Source organism: Pongo abelii, chromosome 3 (genome assembly GCF_028885655.2).
Source record: "Pongo abelii isolate AG06213 chromosome 3, NHGRI_mPonAbe1-v2.0_pri, whole genome shotgun sequence".
NCBI classification, from domain to species: Eukaryota; Metazoa; Chordata; class Mammalia; order Primates; family Hominidae; genus Pongo; species Pongo abelii.
Window position 1 is genome coordinate 208,338,219 of NC_071988.2, and position 23,804 is coordinate 208,362,022.

A 23,804-nucleotide genomic window follows, 5' to 3' on the forward strand; every position below is an offset into this window, starting at 1 on the left:
CTGGTGTCCCCAGATATGGGCAAGTGAATTGTATGACCAAAGTTAAGTTATACATTAGTTTTTTAAGGCTCACAATATATATTTCCAATGAAACTATGCCAAAACAGTAGTCACATTAAAAATGTGCATGGAGGCCAGGCGCGGTGGCTCATGCCTATAATCCCAGCACTTTGGGAGGCCGAGGCAGGTGGATCACCTGAGGTTGGGAGCTGGTGGATCACCTGAGGTCGGGAGCTCGAGACCAGCCTGACCAACATGGAGAAACCCCGTCTCTACAAAAAATTCAAAATTAGCTGGGCGTGGTGGCGCATGCCTCTTATCCCAGCTACTCGGGAGGCTGAGGCAGGAGAATCGCTTGAACCCAGGAGGCGGAGGTTGCAGTGAGCCAAGATCACACCACTGCCCTCCAGCCTGGGCAACAGAAGTAAAACTCCATCTCAAAAAAAAAAAAAACACGTGTGTGGAATGAACAATTTTAGCTTATGACCAGTAATACAAATATACAGCTTTCTAATGCACTGTTGGGAATCATTCTGAAACCACAAATCTCACTTTAGACTATTGTTTTCCAGTACTGTATAAGGTGTGAAGAAAACCTGTCATCTGTATCTTTAAAGAGAATAAGGATTGGGGAAAAGAGGCCATTTCAACTTGGTAGCTGCTAATTGGTCTGAACTAGTTGACAGAGTGTCAGGAGAGCTGAGATGCTGGAAGCATGGACGAGCACACGCATATCCACCAGGGGCTTTTTTATACCTGTTGGAAATGGATGCACTTCCCAGAATTCATTCATTTAGCTACATTTCACTACAAATAAAGCAGTTCTTTAAAACAAAAACTAGTGGCTAAAATATTGCAAGGAAAAAAGAGTTTTTATATACATTTCACTATCCTAGTAATCTTTGATATCTTCCTTGATATAAGAATGATAAGAATAAGATGTCTCAGGCTCATTTTGTACATTTCCTGAGCCAGACCTGAAATTATCCATTTCTCTTAGAAGCCCGGTTTCTTTTGCTGGGAAATAGTGTATAAAAATCACAATCTGGGACTAAGAATACTCACTCTTTTTGTCTCTAGACAGAGTTTATACTAGTATTTTTTTTTTTTTCCAGACAGAGTCTCGCTCTCTAGTCGCCCAGGCTGGAGTACAGTGGTGGGATGTTGGCTCATTGCAACCTCCACCTCCCAGGTTCAAGCGATTCTCCTGCCTTAGCTTCCCAGAGTAGCTGGGATTACAGGCGCCTGCCAGGACCGGCCAATTTTTGTCTTTTAGTAGAGACAGGGTTTCACCATGTTGGCCAGGCTGGTCTCGAACTCCTGATTTCAGGTGATCCACTCTCCTCGGCTCCCAAAGTCCTGGGATTACAGGTGTGAGCCACCGCACCCAGCCTATACTAGTATTTCTTTTTCTTTCTTTCTTTCTTTTTTTTGAGACAGAGTCTTGCTCTGTCACCAGGCTGGAGTGCAGTGGCATGATCTGGGCTCACTGCAACCTCCGCTTCCCAGGTTCAAGTGATTCTCCTACCTCAGCCTCCTGAGTAGCTGGGATTACAGGCATCTGCCACCACGCCCGGCTAATTTTTGTATTTTTAGTAGAGACGGGATTTCACCATGTTGGCCAGGATAGTCTCAATCTCTTGACCTTGTGATCTGCCTGCCTTGGCCTCCCAATGTGCTGGGATTACAGGCTTGAGCCACCGCACCCAGCCTACACTAGTACTTCTGATCCAAATTCAGAACTACATAGTTTTACTTAATGCTTCCATATTAAATCTATATTTTCTTTCTTCCACAGGAAGATGCTGGTTTACAAGGATACAAGGGATGATAGAATTGGAATATCCACTAATTACTTATTTGCTTTACCCCACATTCTTTGCAGTAGACACAGTCTTAAAATAACAATACTAATGCAGGCACACTTTGTTTTATTGTGCTTCATTTTATTGTGCTTCGCAGATATTGCACATTTTACAGATTGAAGGTTTGTGGCAACTCTGTGTCAAGCAAATCTGTCGGCATCATTTTTTTTTACCAGCACATGCTCACTTCATATCTCTGTATCACATTTTGGTAATTCTCATTATATTTCAAACTTTTTATTATTTCATTATTATATATTATTGTTTATTAAATCTGTTATATGTCACAGTATTTACTATATATTATTTTATGTTGTATTATTATTACATCTGTTATGGTGATCTATGATTAGTGATCTTTGATGTTACTATTGAAATTGTTTTGGGGTGCCACAAACCACACTCAAATAAGGTGGAAAACTTAATTGATAAATGTGTGTTTTCTGATACAAAACACAACAAACCTGGCCAGGCACAGTGGTTCATGCCTGTTATCCCAGCACTTTCGGAGTCTGAGGCAGGTGGATCACTTGAGCCCAGGAGTTTGAGACCAGCCGGGAAACATTGTGAAATCCACAAAAAAGCAAAACAAAACAAAAACAAGAACAAAAATAAACAAAAACAAAAATTAGGCCAGTGGCATGTGCTTGTAGTCCCGGCTACTCAAGAGGCTGAGGTGGGAGAATCTCTTCAGCCTGAGAGGTCAAGGCTGCAGTCAGACGAGGTCACACAATTGCACTCCAGAGTCTGGGTGCTAGAACACGAGCGTATCTCAAAAAAAAAAAAAAAAAAAAAAAGAAAGACTGGGTGACAGAGTGACATTCTGTCTCAAAAGAAAAAAAAAAACCAACAACAAACCAGACAAAAACAGTAGCCTGTATGACAAAAGACTAATTTTTTTAATATTCAAAAACTTCTTGTGAATAAAAAATATATACATAAAAATAGTAGAAAAACAAGACAAAAGACAAAAAGACAGAAGCAGGCACTTTGGTGAAAAGAAAATACAAGTGAACAAAAATAACATTAAAAATTAAAGTTATATAATAAAAATTAAAAATATAAAAATGTTCAGCTGCAATGATTTAAAATCAACAAACAGTAAGATATTCTTTTCCATTTATCAGACTGTCAAAGTTTAACTCTCCTTGAGAATATATGAAAGCAGCTATTCTCAAGAACTATTCAGTGGAGTAACATACATTAGGAATGAAATTTGGTAATCTGTGTAACATTTTCTATGAAAATCCAACAATAAGTATCATAACATTGAAAGCATATGCTTATTTTTAAAAACATACATTTTTTAAGTCTCTTTAAACCTTGATACGAAGTCCATGTCAATGGTATCTCTTGGGCCAATCTCCCTTTTGAATGTGTTGGTGGTATGTCCTGGGACGTGCAGCCACCTGACTGTCACGGTGTCTGAGTGTCACCAGATGGGGATTTTACAGACAAAGTTAGGTGCTGTTTCCCAGCTTGTGCCTATGGATAATCCTTGGGAAACACTACGTTGCTCATGGAATGCAGCTCTGCTGACAGCTATTGTACATTTGTTTGTACTCAGAGGTACTGCGTGTCTGGTTTTCTTTTTCTTTTTCTTTTTCTTTTTTTTTTGAGACGGAGTCTCGCTCTGCAGCCCAGGCTGGAGTGCAGTGGCGCGAACTGGGCTCACTGCAAGCTCTACCTCCCGGGTTCACGCCATTCTCCTGCCTCAACCTCCAGAGTAGCTGGGACTACAGGCGCCCGCCACCACGCCCGGCTAATTTTTTGTATTTTTAGTAGAGACGGGGTTTCACCATGTTAGCCAGGATGGTCTCGATCTCCTGACCTCGTGATCCGCCCACCTTGGCTTCCCAAAGTGCTGGGATTACAGGCGTGAGCCACCGTGCCTGGCCCCTTTTAACCATTTTTCAGTGCCCAATTCAGTGGCATTAGTCGCATTCGTATTGTGGCACCATCAGTCTCCAGATGGTGCAGCGCTCCGTATCTTCAGAACTATTTTCTTACCCTGAACTGAACTCTGTGCCCAATAAACAGTAACTCCCGGCTACCCTCTGCTTCCTGGCCCCTAGTAACCATTATTCTACTTTTTGTCTCTATAAATTTGACTATTCTAATCAAATGGAATCATACAATATCTATCCTTCTGAGTGTGGCTTATTGCATTCAGCATAATGTTTTCAAGTTTCATCCGTGTTATAGTGAAGGAAATAGCAGAATTGTATTCCTTTTTAAGGCTGAATAATATTCCATCACAGGTATATACCACATTCTGCTTATGCATCTACCCATCGATGGCCATGTTTCCCCCTTTCTGTATTGGCAGTAACGCTGCTATGAACATTGGTGTGCACGTACCTGTTCAAGTCTCTGCTTTTGATTTTCATCGGTATATTCCTAGAAGTGGAATTGTAGGATTATATACTAATTCTATCTTTAATTTTTTTGAGGACCCAACATAATGTTTTTCACAGTGCCTTCTCCATTTTACATTCCTATCAGCAACGCAGGGTTCCAGTAGATCCACATCCTTACCAACACTTATTTTGTTTTATTATTGTTATTATTGTTGCTTTGGGATTTTTTTTTTTACAAGTCAAGCTCCCAGGCCCGACAATGCCCTCAAATTCTACAAGCAGCTCAGCCTTGTTACAATACCACAGGGTCACAAAAACATGACTCACATTAACCCAAATGGATATCCACTTGGGAAGGACAGCCTAGTTCCACAAATAGGACACCATCCTAGCTTGCCCCTAAGGAGGATACTGCTCCCTACGTCCAAGACAAGTGCAACCCAATACTGAAACCACCACCCCAGTAATGCCCGCAGGCTGCCTTTCTTAAGGCACTGACAAATTGGACACAGGCTATTTATCACTTTTCTTCCTTTGATATTAGAGAATCTATTACACTTCCTGAGCTTGCCACTTGCCTAGTCCTTGATCCTGGTATGCACCTTGCTCTCTGCCAAAACACACCTGTACACTCCCATGTCTAAAGGCAAATCATATCATAGTCACCACTATTTGTGCTATTCTAAATATTAATGAAAATATTTGCTTCCCCCAGGAGGCACCTTCCCCATATCAGTTCACTCGCTGACCCACAGAGGAGAGAACCTCCCCCGTCCATCTCCTTCTGCCATCCACCCCGAGCTATCCACCTCCTGCCATTCACCTCCAGCCACCCACCTCCAGCCATCCACCTCCAGTATCCACCTCCCGCCATCCACCTCCCGCTATCCACCTCCAGCCACCCACCTCCAGCCACCCACCTCCAGCCATCCACCTCTAGCCATCCACCTCCAGTCATCCACCTCCAGCCACCCACCTCCAGCCATCCATACCCAGCTATCCACCTCCCGCCATCCACCTCCAGCTATCCACCTCCAGCCATCCACCTCTAGCCATCCACCTCCAGCCATCCACCTCCAGATATCCACCTCCAGCCATCCACCTCCAGCCATCCACCTCCTGCCATCCACCTCCAGTCATCCACCTCCAGGCATCCACACCCAGATATCCACCTCCCGCCATCCACCTCCAGCTATCCAACTCCCGCCATCCACCTCCAGCCATCCACCTCCAGTCATCCACCTCCAGCCACCCACCTCCCACCATCCACACCCAGATATCCACATCCAGCCATCCACCTTCCGCCATCCACCTCCAGCTATCCACCTCCCACCATCCACCACAACCTCCTGCCCTGTGTGTTTGCCTGTGACCACCGCAGCTACTCCTTTCCTTTGGTTACAAATGCCATTAGTCTTTATATGTCTCTTACTAAGTGATTAATTCATATTCTCCCCCAACATAACTGCTAGACCTGCCATCTTGACCCAAGAAATACGCCAAGGTATTACAGTCATAAAAATATAACTCATACTTTGAACATATGTTACAACTCCACCAAGATATTGTTAGAGACCCTGGGGATTTCAGGTCTGCGTTCTTGACGATGAATAGGGAACTTGGTTATGAGCCAGCCTTCAGGGACTCTTTATACTTTTCCTTGTTTTTCTCTTTTTGACTCTCATAATAAACTGTTTTCTATGCTGTTTAAGACAACTTATGCCCTACTCTCTGGAAATCTCTATTATTTGGGCTACTCAAGCACCTCCCCCAACACACCCACCAAAAAAAAAAAAAAAAAAAAAAAAAAAAACTAGGCTTAAAACTGAGATCAAGGCATCAAGGAGTCAACTGTAATATAGCTTTTTGAAAATCTGTCCTGACCCAGTTGTGAGAAGCTGGTCAGAGGCTGGTCAGCTCCCCTCGTCAAGGAGGTGATTAAGTCCACAACTGAACCACTTCCCTTACAGGGCTCTCACTCATGCTGCAGGCCACTACACAGCCACCCGAATCACTAGGGCCAGTTACCATAGCACAAGGGACAGCCCCTATCCCCCAGAGCCCTCTGAAAGTATTCAAATAGCCAACCCACAGGAAACCCACAGAATCTAGCCAGCTCCACCCAGCTTGCCGTACGCACACTGCTTCCCACATCTCCAGGTTGCTGTTAGCCCGGCCTTGGCTCAATCCCCTTCGTGGCCCTGCCTGGCAGCCTTCTCTATTTGGAACTGTAAGTAACAAATAATTCTGCTTTTCACCTATCTGGGAGTCATTGTATTTTGCCCTGTCATCAAAACAATCTTTAAATCACATAAAAGAGTTGAGTATTTGTATCATTAAAGGGTTTTAAACAGGAGCAAATGTTTTTTCTGCATCAAATGAGATGATCATGTGTTTTTGTTTTTATTTATTATTATTATTAGTAGTATTTTTTTGAGGCAGAGTCTTGCTCTGTTGCCCAGGCTGGAGTGCAGTGGCACGATCTCAGCTCACTGCAACCTCCACCTCCTGGGTTCAAGCGATTCTCTTGCCTCGGCCTCCCAAGTAGCTGGGACTACAGGCACCCACCACCACACCAGGCTAATTTTTGTATTTTTAGTAGAAACAGGGTTTCACCATGTTGGCCAGGCTGGTCTCAAACACCTGACCTCAGGTGATCCACCCGAGTCGGCCTCTCAAAGTGCTGGGATTACAGGCGTGAGCCACCATGCTGGGCCGATCATGTGGTTTTCTTTCTCATTCTGTTAATGTGGAATATTAGCTTGATTAACCTTTGTATGTTGAACCATCAAGGCATTCCAGGAATAAACCCCACTTGGTCATGATGTGTAAGCTGTTAAATATGCTGCCAGCATTTTGTTAAAGATATTTATATCAGTATTTATAAGGGATACTGGCCTATAATTTTCTTTTCTTGTAGTGACTTTGGCTTTGGTAGTAGAGTGATGCTGGCCTCATCAAATAAGTTAGAAGTGTTCCTTTGTCTGCCATTTTTTGGAAAAGTTTGAGAAAGGTTGGTGCGAATTTTTTAAACGTGTGGTGGAATTCATCAGTAAGCCATCTAGTTCAGAGATCTTGTTGTTGTTGGAATGTTTTGGTTACTGATTCAAACTCCTTACTAGTTATAGGTCTATTCAGATTTTCTATGACTTCACGTTTCAGTCTTGGTAGGTTGTGTGTTTCTGAGGATTTGGCCATTTCACCTATATTATCCAATTTGTTGGCATATAGTTTTTCACAGTACTCTTATAATACCTTTTAAAAAAATAAAATCAGTTTTAATGCCTCTTTTTCATTTCTGGTTAGAATTATCTGGTTAGATATATTATCAGCAATTTCTTTGTGGTTATCATGGGAATTGCATGCAACATTTTAAAGTTATACCAATTTAATTTGAATTGATACCAATTTAACTTTAATTGCACACAAGTGTACTTTTAAATATCTCCACCTCCTGTGACTTTATGCTATTTATGTCCAGATTACATCTTTATACATCATGTACTCAATTAACATAGATTTATAATTATTTTTATGCATTTATCTTTTAAATTCTCCAGAAAAGAAAAAAGTGAAGTTACAAACCAAAATTATAATAAAACTTTTTTTTTTTTACCATGTGCCTAAGCTTACTGAAGATCTTTATGCCTTTATATGGCTTTGAATTACTGTCTAGAATCATTTTATTTTAATCTAAAGGATTCCTAGTCTTTAGCATGTCTTGTAGGGCAGATCTAGTGACAATGAACTCTCTCCACTTTTCTTTATCTGGGAATGTCTTAATTTCTCCTTCATTTTTGAAAGACAGTTTTGCCAGATATAGAATTCTTGATTGACAGATTTTTTTTTCTTTCAGCACTTTAAATATATCGCCTCACTGCATTCTGGCCTCAAAGGTTTTTACTAACAAATCCACCAATAATTTTACTGAGGATCTTTTGTATATCATAAGTAACTTCTCTCTTGCTGCTTTCAAGATTATGTGTGTCTTAGACTTTTATTTTGATTACAATGTGTCTCAGTGTGAGTCTCTTTAGGTTCATCTTACCTAAAGTTCATTGAGCTTCTTGGATTTTTAGACTCATGTATTTCATCACATTTGTGAAATTTGGGACCATATGTCTTCACATAACCTCCTTGTCCCTTTCTGTGTCTCTTCTTTTTCTGAAACTCCCATTATGCATATAGTGGCCTGCTTGCCAGTGTTTCATAAGGCCATGAGGCTCTCTTCCCTTTTGTTTATTCTTTTTTTTTCTTTCCTGTTTTGCTCCTCAGACTCAATAATTTTAATTGTCTTGCCTTTAAATTTACTGATTCTTTCTTCTGCTTTCTGAAATCTGCAGTTGAAATCGCTCTAGTAAATTTTTCAATTCAGTTGTATTTTTCAGCTTCATAATTTTTTTATATATATATATAATTTCAACTTCTCTGCTGACTTTTTTTTTTTTTTTCCCCGAGACAGAGTTTTGCTCTGTCACCCAGGCTGGAGTGCAGTGGCATGATCTCGGCTCGCTGCAACCTCTGCCTCCCAGGTTCAAGTGATTCTCCTGCCTCAGCCTCCCAAGTAGCTGGAATTACAGGTGCATGCCACCATGCCCAGCTAATTTTTGTATTTTAAGTAGAGACAGGGTTTCACCATTTTGGCCAGGCTGGTATCAAAGTGCTGACCTCAAGTGATCAGCCTGCCTTGGTCTCCCAAAGTGCTGGGATTATAGATGTGGGCCACTGCCCTGGTCTCTGCTGACATTCTTATTTTGTCCATTCATTGTTGTCCTCATTTTCTTTGGTTCTTTGTGTTTTTCTTTAGGTCTTTAAGCATATTCAAGACAGCTATTTTAAAGTCTTTGTCTAGTAGGTCCAATGTACATGCTTTCTAGGGATATTATCTGGAGATTTACATTTTCCTTTGATTGGACCGTGTTTTACTGCTTCTTTGTGTACCCTATGATTTTTTGTTGGCACTTGAATACTTGAATAAACAGCCACCTCTCTCAGCCTTTGCAGAGAGGCAAAAAGAGATAACCAGAAGCTGGGCTGCTGCCTCCTCTAGAACATGACCATGCTGAGCCAAGGACGGAGTGAGGCAGGGGTAACGAAAAATGCCATACAATTTCCTACATTTTTAAGGTGAATTTTTTATTAGGTATTCACATGGTGGTTGTAGACCTTTGTTTTCCAGAGCTACTCTAAGATTTGTTCAGCAACTTTCTGGTCATCTTATGATGGTTCCATGGGGAAACGAGGAATTGAAGCTTCCTAGTCTGCCATTTTGCTGATGTCAATCCTTTGAGGAAGTTTTGACTAGCTAAGACTGTCACTTTGAAAAACCAAAAGCAAACAATATATCAAGCAAAATTAGCAACACACTTAGACTAAGGCTAATTTTGGTAACATCCACAAAACCTCTTACAAATCCATAATAAAAATATAAAAATCAAGTAAATGACATAAACAGGTAACTTAAAGAAAAAGAAATGCTACTTTTTTTTTGATGACTTTGAAGTGTACACTCACCTCTTAAACAGTCCTATTTCTAGATAAAGAATAAGACTAGGCATTCTATACATGCTGTAAAGTCTATATTAGAGGATTTTTAAAATTTTGTTAGATTTACCTGTTTTATCAACAAATATTTATGATAGTAAGGCTTCCCTCTCCCCACTTCTTTCCACTTTTACTTCCTACTTCTTAGGGATCAGCTCTGATATTATTATAAGATCATCCCATGATACAGATAAAGGTTACTCTTAGGTGAAAAGCAGGAGGCATGTTCAAAAGCAACAGCATCCCTTCCAACTCTGGGCTTTCTTTTAATTTCTCCTGTTGATTTAAAATTTGCATTATAAAATGGAGATCAATTTGCATGATCATAAACTGTCACCAATAACCAATTCAATTATGGTAAGTTATAGCTTGCTTTTGATACTTCAGACTTCCTTCTGTGATCACTTAGAAGTTTTGTCAGACATTTGTGTTTCCATTTATTAGATGCCTAATGGATTTAATTAGGATATTTTAAACAGAGGATGATAGTGAAGTTGTGTCTAAAATTTTACTTTTGATTTTAATAAATAAATATCAAATTCAGGGCCTAGGGATTGAACAGCCATGTCATAACACTGTTAATAAAGGAGAGACCCCATTCACCCAAATCCATTTCATAGATTTATAAGAGACAACAAGACGTTACCAATTTTCTATTTTTGCTTGTGTTGCCTGGGTTTTTGGTGTCATATCCAAAAAAATCACTGGCCAAGGCCAGTGTCAAGAAGCTTTTTCCTCTGTGTTTCTTCTAAGAGTTTTACAGTTTCAGGTCTTATGTTTAGGTATTTAAACTAATTTGACTGGATTTTTTGTGTATGGTGTAAGACAGGGTTCAATTTTATTCTTTTGTGTATGGATACTGAGCTTTCCAAACACCATTTACTGGAGAGACTATCCTGTCCTCTGTTGTGTGTTCTTGGCAGCCCTGTCAAAGAACACTTGACCATCTATGCATGGGTTTATTTATGGGCTCTCTAGGCTGTTCCATTAGTTTGTTTTTAAGCCAGTACCATACTATCTTGATTACTGTAGCTTTGTCATATGCTTTGAAATCAGGACATTTTATGCCCTCAGTTTTGTTCTTGCTCAAGATTGCTTTGGCTATTTAGGGTCTTTTGTGGTTTCATATACATTTTAGGAAATTTTTATATTTCTATAAAAATGCCATTGAGATTTTGATAGGGATTATGTTTGAATGTGTAGGACACTTTGAGTAGTATGGACATTTTAATAATATTAATTCTTCTAATCCATGAACACAGGATGTCTTTACATTTACTTGTGTCTGTTTTAATGTCTTCCATCAATGTTTTATAGTTTTCAGTGTTCAAGTCTTTCACTTCTTTAAGTTTTTTCTTAAGTGTTTTATTTTTTTCAATGCTATTGCCTTCACAATAGCTAAAACATGGAAGCAACCTATATGCCCGTTGATGGATGAATGGATAAAGAAAATATGACATATGTATCTGATGGAATACTATTCTACCTTACAAAAGGAAGTTCTTCCATTTGTGACAACATGGATGAACTCGGAGAATGTTACGCTGAGTGAAATAAGCCAGATGCAGAAGGACAGAAGGATGCTACATTATATCATTTATATGATGAATCTGGAATAGTCAAACTCATAGAAGGAGGGAGTGACATGGTGGCTGCCAGGGGCTAGGAGGAGGTGTAAACAGGGAGGTATTTGTCAAAGGGTGCAAAGTCTAAGTTATACAATATGAGTAAGCCCTAGAGATCTATTGTACAGTTTAGTGCCTATAGTTAACAGTGATGTATCATATATTTAAAAATTTGCTAAAAGGGTCATTTCATGTTGTGCTATTATCACAAAAATAATAATAAATAAAGAGAATAAAGGGAAACTTTTGGAGGTGATGGATAGGTTTATGGTATGGATTGTGGTGATGGTTTCACAGAAGTATACTTGTCTCCAAGCTCATCAAGTTGTATATATTAAATATGTACAGCTTTTTATATATCGATCATACCTCAATAGAGTGGTTTAAAATGAAGGAATAAAACAGTGCATAGCTCATGAAATTAAAAAAAAAAGGTATAACTTTTCAACTACCTTGTAAAATTACAAAAAATACAATAAAATAAATAAATAAAAGTTTAGGTTAGGCTGGGTGCAGTGGCTCACGCCTGTAATTCCAGCACTTTGGGAGGCCAAGGTGAGCGGATCACGAGGTCAGGAGATCGAGACCACCTTGGCTAACATGGTGAAACCCCGTTTCTACTAAAAATACAAAAATTAGCCAGATGTGGTGGCAGGCGCCTGTAGTCCCAGCTACTTAGGAGGCTGAGGCAGGAGAATTGCTTGAACCAGGGAGGCAGAGGTTGTGGTGAGCCGAGATCGCGCCAGTGCACTCCAGCCTGAGTGACACAGTGAGACTCCATAAAAAAAAAAAAAAAAAAAAAAAAAAAAGTTTAGGTTAAACCAGAAGCTCTGTGTGGCAAACATTGGTTTCTTTTTCAGAAGGGAAGTTCAAGTTCAATACCGCTCAGCAGACGTGAGTGAGAGTAGGGAGAGGGACATTTGTTATTTTCTCTCTTGTTAAAGTTGTTGCTGGGGTCTTTGGTTGAGCCTAGTTCAAACTAGCGAAAGCTCAGTGAGCAGAAATAGAAGTGACACTGGTAAGAGGAGCTGTATCTTCACTTTAGAGAAAGGATTCAAAAAGAAAAGAAATGCTTCCTAGAATTTCAGCCAATACAGATCAGAACCGTGTCCTTTCCAAATGGTGACTGTGAAGGGACCAGTTGAACGCAGTTCACAATGACTATCTGGTGCTCTCAGGGAATTTAACCATTTGTTTAGGTTCATAATATATTCATCACATTACATACCCATGAGAAGTTTGAATGATGAAAAGGTCTAGTCTCACTTTGGTTTCCTGCCAACCCAGAGAACATTGGTTGGTCCAATCTCCTTGTTCCTATTGTTAAAAAGTAAACTGATACTAATGGCACAATGTATGTTATTTGGGTGATGAATACCCTAAAGACTCTGACTCTATCACTATGCAATCTACGCATAGCAAAATGGCACTTGTACTCCCATAAATCTATACAAATAAAAAAGTAAACTGAGGCGCAACACAATTTTACAGTGCTTCTGAACCAGCAATGATTCATGAACCAGAAGTGGTTGAGGAGCTCTACCAAGGGAACACAAGAGAAGGCTCTTTCAGGACAGATACAGAAGTAGAGCAAAGACAGCACTTGACTGTTTACAGTTGTACAGTTTACAGTTATACAGCTACCTTATTTGGTCTATCTCATTGGAAAGTCTTTAGTTATATAATTATAAGTTTGTTGGCTGCTTCTGATTGGTTGCACTTATGTTTTCTTTAATATAGGCATTTACAAGTTATAGTGTTCAAGTTATTATGTTTGCATATGTCGCTTATGTTTGCAGATCAAGCAAGGTGGAGGTCGCTTATGAGTCCTTGCTGGTTTAGTATGTTCATGGATTCTTCTGGCCTGGTCTCCATTTTAATGTACTTTAACACCATGAATAAAGGTTTACTTCTGAGACTCTAAGAGCTCGTTTAAATTAAACCTATGCATGATATTGCCTCAAATACCCAACAGCACACTGACAATTAGATATTCATTGCTGGCACAAATGTTAAGTATTACTGAGCAATTAGTTCTTTCTATATTTGGCCCTCACAGAGCCTGGCAAAGTGTAATTATTGTATTGTTCAGTATTAATCTGCTTTTCCATATAGATGCATTGAGAAGAGAGTCTTCTGTTTGCCCCACAATTTCAATTCTCTATATATGTGGTTAGAAGCTGTGGTGACGCAATCCTCATGTCTAAATTCATCCATTCCAGAGATTGTAAAGATGGTCCCGTAAAGCCTCAGTATTGTAGGTGCTGACAATGATGATAATGAAAATGATTAACCTTCCCTTATAAATCTTATAATGAATTGACTAGACTGCCTACAGACTATACACTATCTTTGTCTATAGTTAAAATGGTTGTAATTGGCCGGGCACAGTGGCTCACGCCTGTAATCGCAGCACTTTGGGAGGCCGAGGTGGGTGGATCACGAGGTCAGGAGATCGAGACCATCCTGGCTAACATGGTGAAACCCTGTCTCTACTAAAAATACAAAAAATTAGCCGGGTGTCTTGGCATGTGCCTGTAATCCTAGCTACTCAGGAGGCTGAGGCAGGAGAATTACTTGAACCTGGGAAGCGGAGGTTGCAGTGAGCCGAGATCGCGCCACTGCACTCCAGCCTGGGTGACAGAGCAAGACTCTGTCTCAGGAAAAAAAAAATTAAAAAAAATAAAAACGGTTGTTTTATTAAGAATTGTTATTAGGAGTGGGCAGAGAAGAACAGTGTGTGTGTAGTTCAGTGTGTGAGTGGAAAGTTGCTAATTATATCTGGCTTGTCATTCCAGTCTCTGTAACTTGCTGTGTTTTGTCAAGTCATTCTTCCAGAAATTTTGTGTATATTATCTTACTAAGTTCTCATTAAAATGGCCCCTCAAATGGAAGGAGGGAACTTAGAGTTTTTGAGTGTGAAAAAATTTAAGGGACTTTGGCTTCTAGAATTCTGTAGATCTCCGTTTTGCTGGGAATATACAGCTTCCCCTTATTCTGAGATTGGCTGATCTGTAATGCTGTGAAATATCAGTGTTTACTAAATTTGTTATTTTACATTTATGGGCATACTTTTTTTTTTAAATACTCTCTCTCTCTTTTTTTTGAGACAGGGTCTCACTGTTACCCAGGCTGGAGTGCAGTGGCACACTCACGACTCAATGCAAACTTGAATTTACCTGGACTCAATTGATCCTCCCACCTCAGCCTCCCAAGTAGCTGAGACTATAGGCATGCACCAATATGCCCAGCTAATTTTTGTAATTTTTGTAGAGATGGAGTTTTACCATGTTGCCCAGGCTGGTCTTGAACTCCTAGGCTCAAGCAATCTCCCAAAGTGTTGGGATTACAGGCATGGTCCACTGCCCCCAGCCTTAATTCTTTTAAAAAGGGGAAAATGAGGTTTTTCACTATGGCTCCAACCACCATCATAGCTAAATAAGTTAATGCACATAGTTAAGAAATGTACAGTATAGAGAAAACAATCTGTGTTGTATTTAGAAACTAGGAAGAATTAAGGACTAATAATATCTGAATATGAACTGTATTAAGCCCAAACTACTGCATTAGGAGACCATCAATAAAATTTATTTATTGAAAGCCATTCATTAGTCAACAAATGTCGTGGGAAATTTAATCTGTATAAGGAGTCATAAGGCATAAGGGATAGGTATGAAGGATTGTTGAGCTGATGTGTTTTATTTCACTAATAATGCATATGACACCATTCCAATTTTTTTTTAATTTAAAACAACAGTCATTTATTTGCTTGCTTCTCAAGCTTTAGTAATCATGTTTGGCAATGAGACCTTGTTGCACGCTTGCTAATATCCCACTGGCCAAAGCTAGTCAAATGGCCAAGCCCAGAGTCAGCGTGGGAGAAGACCACACAAGGGTTTGAATTCTGAGGAGGAGTCTCTTTCACTGAAGGCCAAAGGAACAGTCTACCTCAGAGGGTAGCTGGGGAGTTATAATTCGAAGAATAAACCTCACCCTGCCTTCAAGGCGCTCACAGAGAAGAAATCTTTTGAGTATTAGTGAAGTTTTCCTGGACATCCCAATGGATAGATGTGACGGACAGTCACGTACTCAGGACAACCGTTTGCTTATGGTGTTATGTTACAGATGTCACAAATGAAAATCAGAGACATGTAGCCATGAGCCCAGTAACTATAAAGCGGTCTAGCTGAAGCTGGAGCCCACGAGAGGGCACTTTGCACCATGATGCACACTTATTTCTTGCCATCAGTTCTGCAATGAGTTCAAGCTAATGCCATGTCCCAACTGTCCAGTTTTATGACTTGTGTGATCGAAGTATGTGGTGGCTTGTGGCATGTCCTTAGGCAAATCACTCACCTCCCTAGGTTTCATTTTCCTAATTTCTCAAACAAGGGAGTTAGATTAGGTGGTCTATAGTTCCTTCCAGTTGTGATATTTTACTATATAACAATATAGTTATAATAGATCATAGTACATCTGTAATGAAAAAAGTGAGTTCATTTCTTAACAAGCACATTTACTTAACTAGTTGGAGTCATTAAAGCGAATTACGAACGAAATGCTTAGTTAATCTGAACTTTTCCGGGCATGCCGATTTGTTCCCTAACGCGTCTGACTGTGGCAAAGTGGATCAGCAGGAGTGGGACTGGCTCTCGGCTGTGCGGTGATCGGCTCTTTCTCTGCTGTGAAACTCAGTTTCTTCCTGGATCAAGAGGTTAATTTCTGCCGGTGTTATTTTACAGTGTTGCAAAGAGATAAAAGCCAGACAAAAGAAGTGAAAGTACTTCAGCTTTGATTAGGGATTTTTTTTTCTGTCCCTGTGACCATACACTACTCAATTCTGACAGCTTTGCACGAGTCTAGCAGAAAATTGAGGGTTCACTGTTATTCATTAACTTGCAGAGGTCCAGACCCACCCACATCAAATGGTGAGGTCCCCACTTTCAACTTTAGCTGTTGCTAAATCTGTGACCCTTTCAATGAAATCCAAGGATCTCAGCTTAAAAAAAAGTTAAAATAAAATAAAAACAAGATGTTTTTCAGAGGCGGTTTGAAATGCCTCTCTGAGGTTATCGGAGATTGTTTTTGTTTTCTCCCTTTGCCCTTCTTGGAATGCACCAAACATAAAAGCATTTTTTTCAAGCTTTACTTTCACTTTCGAGAGTGCCGTCTATTTGCCACACACTTCCCTGATGAAATGTCTGGATTTGGACTAAAGAAAAAAGGAAAGGCCAGCAGTCATCCAAGTAAGTGAAGGTGTTCATTTCACGTTCTTACTGGGCAGGGTCTCTCTTGCTGAGTAGAGTTTACTAGTAGAATGCATGTGGTTTTAGCCTTCTTTGGTCGTTCTTTGATCTGGTGCTTGAAATCTAGTCAGAATCATTCAGGAAGGAAAGTAAAAGAACAGGGATATGATATGGCATGGGAGAAGGGTATAACTCAGAACACAAGTAATAGCACCAATATCTAGTTAATGTGATAATATGTTTATGCAGTATTTAATTTTTTTCTCTGTAGCATTCTGTACCTGGAAAAAACACATTAGGGAAGCTATGGAAATCATTTTGCAACAGCCTTTTTAACAAATCACATCTTTACCCTAAAGAAACAAAACTCCAAGAGGTTAAAAGAGCGTATCCCCTTTTGTTAGTTTTATTGGCTGGAGGGGAGACAGGAGCTGGCATTGTATGACAATGTCGTGGATAGGAGAGAACATTCAGGTGTGCCTAGGAGTAAGTAAATGGCTTTCTTTTACCTAATGAAGGATAATGGAAGAAGGGGAGAAGTGGAAAGATGTTCATGTGTATGGGAAGATCAGAAACTGGTATCGGCAATTGTGGGGTACTCGGGTAAAAATGGAGTTGGCTTCAGCAAGTTGATTCCCAGGTTTACAGATGATTACGTGCTGGTATGTGTCTGCATATGGGCGTGCCTGTGTATGAACCTACTACAAAGATTGCAAAGTTTACAAATCAAACTATGAATAGTGGTTAACTCCAGGTAGTCTGGCTCTAGACCCATGTCCTAACCATCAGGCAATATTCTCTCTCACTTGGCCAGAGAATGGGAATTCCATGTGCCCTCACAAAATATTTCCAAAATTCTAAGGCCGAGTGAGTCTCTTTTTAATTTTTTTTCATTTTCTTTATTTCTGCTAGATCTCATTCAACAGCAACTTTTTCTTCACTCTCATTTCATCCTTTAACTGCATTTTTGCTTGTTTTACTGAAGCATGTCCTAGAATAACCTTTTCATACAGATCGTATGGCTATAAACTTGCTGAATTTTTGCATATCGCAAAATACTTGAACCTTTTTATTTAGTTTTTCAGGTGGATGTGAAATTTTATCTTATTTCATTTTATTTTATTTTATTTTATTTCATTTATTGATTTAGAGACAAGGTCTCGCTGTGTTGCCCAGGCTGAAGTATAGTGGCATGATCGTGGGTCACTGCAGCCTTGACCTCCCTGGCTCAAGCAATTCTCACACCTCAGTGTCACAAGTAGCTGGGACCACAGGTGCGAACCATTATGCCCAGCTAATTTTTTAAAAATTTTTGGTAGAGATGAGGTTTCCCTGTGTTGCCCAGGCTGGTCCCAAACTCCTGGGCTCGAGGGATCCTCCAGCCTCAGCTTCCTAAAGTGACGGGATTACAGGCATGAGCCACAGGTAATTTTCTTGTTTTTTAGAGGTAAGGTCTTGCTCTGTTGCCCAGGCTGGAGTGCAGTGGTGAGATAATAATTCATTGCAGCCTTAACCTCCCGGGCTCAAGCGATCCTCCTGCCTCAGCCTCCCAAGTAGCTGGAACTACAGGCTTGTGCCACCATACTTGGCTACTTTCTAAAATTTTTTTTTGTAGATATGGGGTCTCACTATGTTGCCCAGGCTGGTGTTGAACTCCTGGTCTCCTTCCGCCTACACCTTCTAAAGTGCTGGGATTATGGGGATGAGCCACTATGCTTTGCCTGGATAAGAAATTTTAAATTCAAAATAATTTTCTCTAAATGTTTGGAAAGCTTATCTCTATTGTTTTCCAGTGGTTCATATTACTGATGAAAAGTTTTTTTATTAATCAAGATCTCTTTTCTTTGGAAATGAAGGTTTTAGGATTTTTGTGTGCGTGGTTGCAATTCTGAAATTTCATAAGAATCTCTCCATGTTTGTTCTTCTTTCACTCCTCCTGCCTAGCATTTGGTGAGTTTTGCCCACTGATGAAATGTCTTCAGATGGGGAAAGTCCTTCAGTCATTCAGGGATATGCTTGGTAAGGGATTAGTCCTTCTCAGCAATTCTGACCTATAGCAGGAGCCCTACCAGAGGGGTACATCTCACCTAAGCAAGGAGAATGTATCGTAGGGACCTTACCTATGAGTTGGTAAGTAGAGTAGGAAGTTCTGAAGGAACTGGAAGAGAGGTTTGGGAGACTCTCAGAGAGGGGGCAGGTGGGGAGCTGGTCCCTGGCATTTGAGAGGTCTCATTGCCAGCCCTGCATTCTTCATGTGCCTGGGCAAGTCAGCAAATGCATCCTTGTTGGCCTGGCTGTGGCATTCCTCATGGCCTGTGGATATAAAGAATGTGCACAGCTTTACAATGATTAGTGCCAGTGTTGTAAAGACCATGAGATGGAAATATTAGTTTATGGAAGCCAGTTTTTTTTTTTTCTGTTTGTGAGAACTAAATTAGAATATTATGAAAATCACTATTTTTAAGTATGTTAGAACAATTCTAAATACTCACATTAGTTCTGTTTTCCTAGGATTAGTCACCTAGGGTGATTTTATTACCTGAAACTTATCTGGAATAATTTTCATGTCATGACTTTTAGATCTTGTGGAATATCTATTTAGATATCATTACAATTGCTTCCTCTCCATACTTTGTGGGTGTATTTGATTTTTTGAAATATCTGAAATTTGGTTGTTGATCACACCACAGAGTATCACATTGGGTACACATCCCACCAAAATAAAGTGTGACAATGTTTGGAGTTAAGAGTGGCTTTCCTGAGCTGATTAAATGCCCATGGAAAACTATTGTATGAGTGCATTCTCACATTGCTCTACAGAAATACCTGAGACTGGTCATTTATAAAGAAAGAGGTTTAATTGGCTGATGGTTCTGCAAGCTGTACAGGCAGCATAGCAGCCTCTGCTTCTGGAGAAGCCTCAGGGAGCTTTCAGCCACCACAGAAGGCAAATCTGGAGCTGGCACCTTCACGTGGCCAGAGCAGAAAGAAGAGAGAAGGGGAAGATGCCACACACTTTTATTTATTTATTATTTATTTTGGGGGGAGCGGGGGCGGAGTCTCACTCTGTCACCCAGGCTGGAGTGCATGCAGTGGGATCTCGGCTCACTGTAAACTCTGCCTCCCTAGTTCAAGCAATTCCCCTGCCTCAGCCTTCCCGGTAGGTGGGATTACAGGCTCCCACCACCACACCCAGCTAATTTTTGTATTTCGTAGAGATAGGGTTACACCATGTTGGCCAGGCTGGTTTCAAACTCCTGATCTCAGGTGATCTGCCCACCTTGGCCTCCGAAAGTGTTGGGGTTACAGGCGTGAGCCACTGCGCCCAGCCGCCCCACACTTTTAAACGACCGAATCTCATAAGAATTCACTCACTCAGTATCAGGAGAACAGCACCGACGGAGTAGTGCTAAACCATCTGTGAGAACTCCGCCCCATGAGCCAGTCACCTCCCACCAGCCCCCACCTCCAACACTGGGAATTACAATTCAACATGCGATATGGGTGGAGATGCAGAGGCAAACCATATCAGCTATGTATTCAACATATATTTATTTCTTCAGAGCCAACAAAGTGCCAGGCCTTGTTCTAGGCACAGATAACACCGTATGGAATAAGAACTATGTCCTCTACTATTATAGCTTCACATTCTAGTGAGAAGCGATAATGAATAATAAATAATTCACAATATTGGATAATTTCCATCAACCATAGCACGGAAAAGGCAATCTAGAAGAAGAGCAAGGTGGGAGGTTTCGCTCGTTGAACTTCAAGACTCGTTATAAAGCTAAAGTAATCCGAACAATGTGGTATTGGCCTAAGAACTAACAAATATTTCAGTGGAAGAGAGTAGACAGCCCAGAATTAGACCATCACTTAAAACATTTACTCGGTTTCTAAGGAGAGTACAGAACAATCCAGTGGGGGAAAGAAGTCTCTTTAAAAAATGATCTGACTGGGCCAGGCACGGTGGCTCACCCCTATAATCCCAGCACGTTGGGAGGCCGAGGTGGATGGATTACCTGAGGTCAGGAGTTCAAGACCAGCCTGGCCAACATGGTGAAACCCTGTCTCTACTAAAAATACAAAAATTAGCTGGGCATGGTGGCGCGTGCCTGTAGTCCCAGCTACTCGGGATCCTGAGTCAGGAGAATCACTTGAACCTGGAAGGTGGAGACTGCAGTGAGCCAAGATGGCACCACTGTACTCCAGCCTGGGTGACAGAGTGAGACTCCATCTCAAAAAAAAAAAAAAAAAAAGTCTGACTGGCTGGATATACACACAAAAAACCGTGACTCCTACTTCATGCATACACAACAATTAATTTGAGATCACACACCTTCACACAGAAGCTAACACCATAAAGCTTTTTAGAGGAGAGTATCTAAGTGATGGGAGTAGGAAAAGTTTCTTAGAGAAGACACAGAAACAATAAAAATGAAAGAGAAGATGATAAACTAGACTTCGTCATAATTAAGAAGACATCAGTAAGAAAATAAATAGGCAACTCACACACTGGGAATAAATATTTACAAAATAGGAATCTGATGAAGAACTGATACTCAGATACGTAAAAAATTCCTGCAACATAATAAAAAAAAGGAAACAATCTAATAGATGAGCAAAATATTTGAACATATAAGGGAAGATAAATGAACAATAAGCACATGAAAATTGTTAAATATCGTTAGTCGGCAGGGAAATGCAAATTAAAACCATAATTAGCTATCACTACATATTCACCAGAATGATTAAAAATAATAAATAAAAATAGGTACCAAATGTTGTCAGGAAAGTTGGTGGTGCAATGCTTTCCCAAAAGATCTGGCAGTTTCTTGTAAAACCAAATGGCCTCACCAAATGGCCCAGGCATTCCAATCCTAGTTATTTACCCCAAAGAAATAGAACACAGTCACGTGGCGCTTAATCATGGGGATATGTTCTTAGAAATGCATTGTTAGGGGACTTCATCCTTGTGGGAACATCACAGGGAGTGCTTACACAGAACTAGGTAGAACAGCCTATGGCGCCCAGCCTACAAAACCAGACAGCTGGTGTGTGACTGCACTGAATACTGGAGGCAATTGTAACACAATGGGAAGTACTTGTGTATCTAAACATAGAAAAGGTAAGTGAAAATGTGGTACAAAAGGTTACAAATGGCACTTCCGTAGGGCACTTAACATGAATGGAGCTTGCAGGACTGGAAGCGGCTCTGGGTGAATCTGTGAGTGAGAAGGGAAGTGGATGTGAAGGCCTCGGACATGACTGTGCACCACTGCAGACTTTATGAACACTGCACACTTAGGTTATCTAAACCTATTTAAAAATTTTACTTTCTTCAGTAATAATTAACTTACTATAACTGTTTTACTTTATAAATGTTTTAATTTTTCAAAACTTTTTGACTTGTGTAATAATGCTTGGTTTAAAACAAACACATTGTACACCTATACAAAAATATTTTCTTTCTTTGTATTCTTATTTTATAAGCTTTTTTCTATTTTTAATTTTCTTCTTTTTTTTTTTAACTTTTTAAACGTTTTTGTTAAAAACGAAGACACAAACACACACATTAGCCTAGGCCTGTTCAGAGTCAGGATCATTAATATCACTGCCTTCCACCACGTCATGTCCCACTGAAAGGTCTTTAGGGGCCACACATTCAGGGACCTGTCATCTCCTATGACAACAGTGCCTTCTTCTGGAATCCCTCTTGAAGGACCTGCCTGAGGCTGTTTTACAGTTAACTTAAAAAAAATAGCTAGAAGGAGTACACTCTAAAATTATGATTAAAAGTATAGTATAGTAAATACATAAATCAGTAACATATTCATTTATTATCATTATCAACTATTATGTACTGTAAATAATTGAGTGTGCTATATTTTATTTAACTAGTAGTGCAGTAGGTTTGTTTACACCAGCATCACTATAAACATGTGAGGAATGCATTGCACTATGATATTATGACAGCTACATTAGTAGGTGATAAACATTTTTCAGTTCCATTTTGATCTGCAGTGAATATTTATTTATGTGATCGTAAAATTGTGATTGAGGCTGGGCACATGCCTGTAATCCCAGCATTTTAGGAGGCCAAGGCTGGAGGATCACCTGATGTCAAAAGTTTGAGACCAGCCCAGGCAACATAGCGAGACCCTATCTCTCTATAAAATTTAAAAAATAATAATAAATTAGCTGGGTGTGGTACATGCCTGTAGTCCCAGCTACTTGGGAGGCTGAGGTGGAAGGAGCCCTTGAGCCCAGGAGTTGGAAGCTGCAGTGAGCCATGATAGTGCCACTGTACTCCAGCCTGGGCGACAGAGTGAGAGCCTGTCTCTAAAAATAAATAAATAAATACAAATAATTTTTAAAATTGTAAATAATATTTACTGACTTAAGATTTTCTGAATTAATGTAGGCCAAGGACCTCATATGTAATCATAGTTTCAGGATAAAATGCTAACATTTCACATCTTGACAATGTCAAGCAATGTTATAGCTGACAGTTTTAGGAAATGTAAGAATGGAAGAAATGTGGAGAAAAACTTATTTATTTATTTAAAAAAAAAATTAACTGGCTGGGCACGGTGGCTCACGCCTGTAATCCCAGCACTTTGGGAGGCTGAAGTGGGCAGATCACGAAGTCAAGAGATCGAGACCATCCTGGCCAACATGGTGAAACCTTGTCCCTACTAAAAATACAAAAATTAGCCAGGTGTGGTGGCGGGTGCCTGTAATCCCAGCTGCTCTGGAGGCTGAGGCAGAAGAATCGCTTGAACCCAGGAGGTGGAGGTTGCAGTGAGCCGAGATCACACCATTGCACTCCAGCCTGGTGACAGAGACAGACTCCGTCTCAAAAACAAAACAAAACAAAACGAAACAAAAACAAAAACAAACAAACAAAATTAAAGAAAAGTTGTGAATAGAATGAGAGAAAAATATAATTAAATTCCTTATCTTTATAGTGAAATGAGTAAATGAAGAAATTGAAGATCAAGAATATTAAGTTTATGGAGGTAATCATGAGAATTACAGATAGAACCTATCAAAAGAGAGACTGCAGCTGCAACTGGCATTAAGGTGAAGGATGGGAAGGAAGTTTGGGTGTTTTATTTTTTACCTTTCTGTACTGTTTGAAATTTTTCCATTTGACATATT

At 40.1% G+C, this 23,804-nt stretch overlaps 1 protein-coding gene across 9 annotated transcripts in view; it reads left to right on the forward strand.

The window, feature by feature from the left end:
• The first annotated feature begins 6,202 nt into the window (after positions 1–6,202).
• TLR3 (toll like receptor 3) overlaps positions 6,203–23,804 on the forward strand; it is a 28,219-nt gene continuing 10,617 nt past the window's right edge. For 2 of the 9 annotated variants that reach the window (XM_063723757.1, XM_054554848.2), the window contains exons 1-2: positions 16,542–16,640; positions 23,612–23,726. The gene's annotated coding sequence lies outside the window, so the exon portion shown is untranslated. Of the gene's footprint in view, positions 6,456–15,986; positions 16,641–23,611; positions 23,727–23,804 lie in introns of those variants that run through there. The other 7 variants (XM_063723756.1, XM_063723759.1, XM_063723755.1 and 4 more) reach the window with 7 other exon arrangements.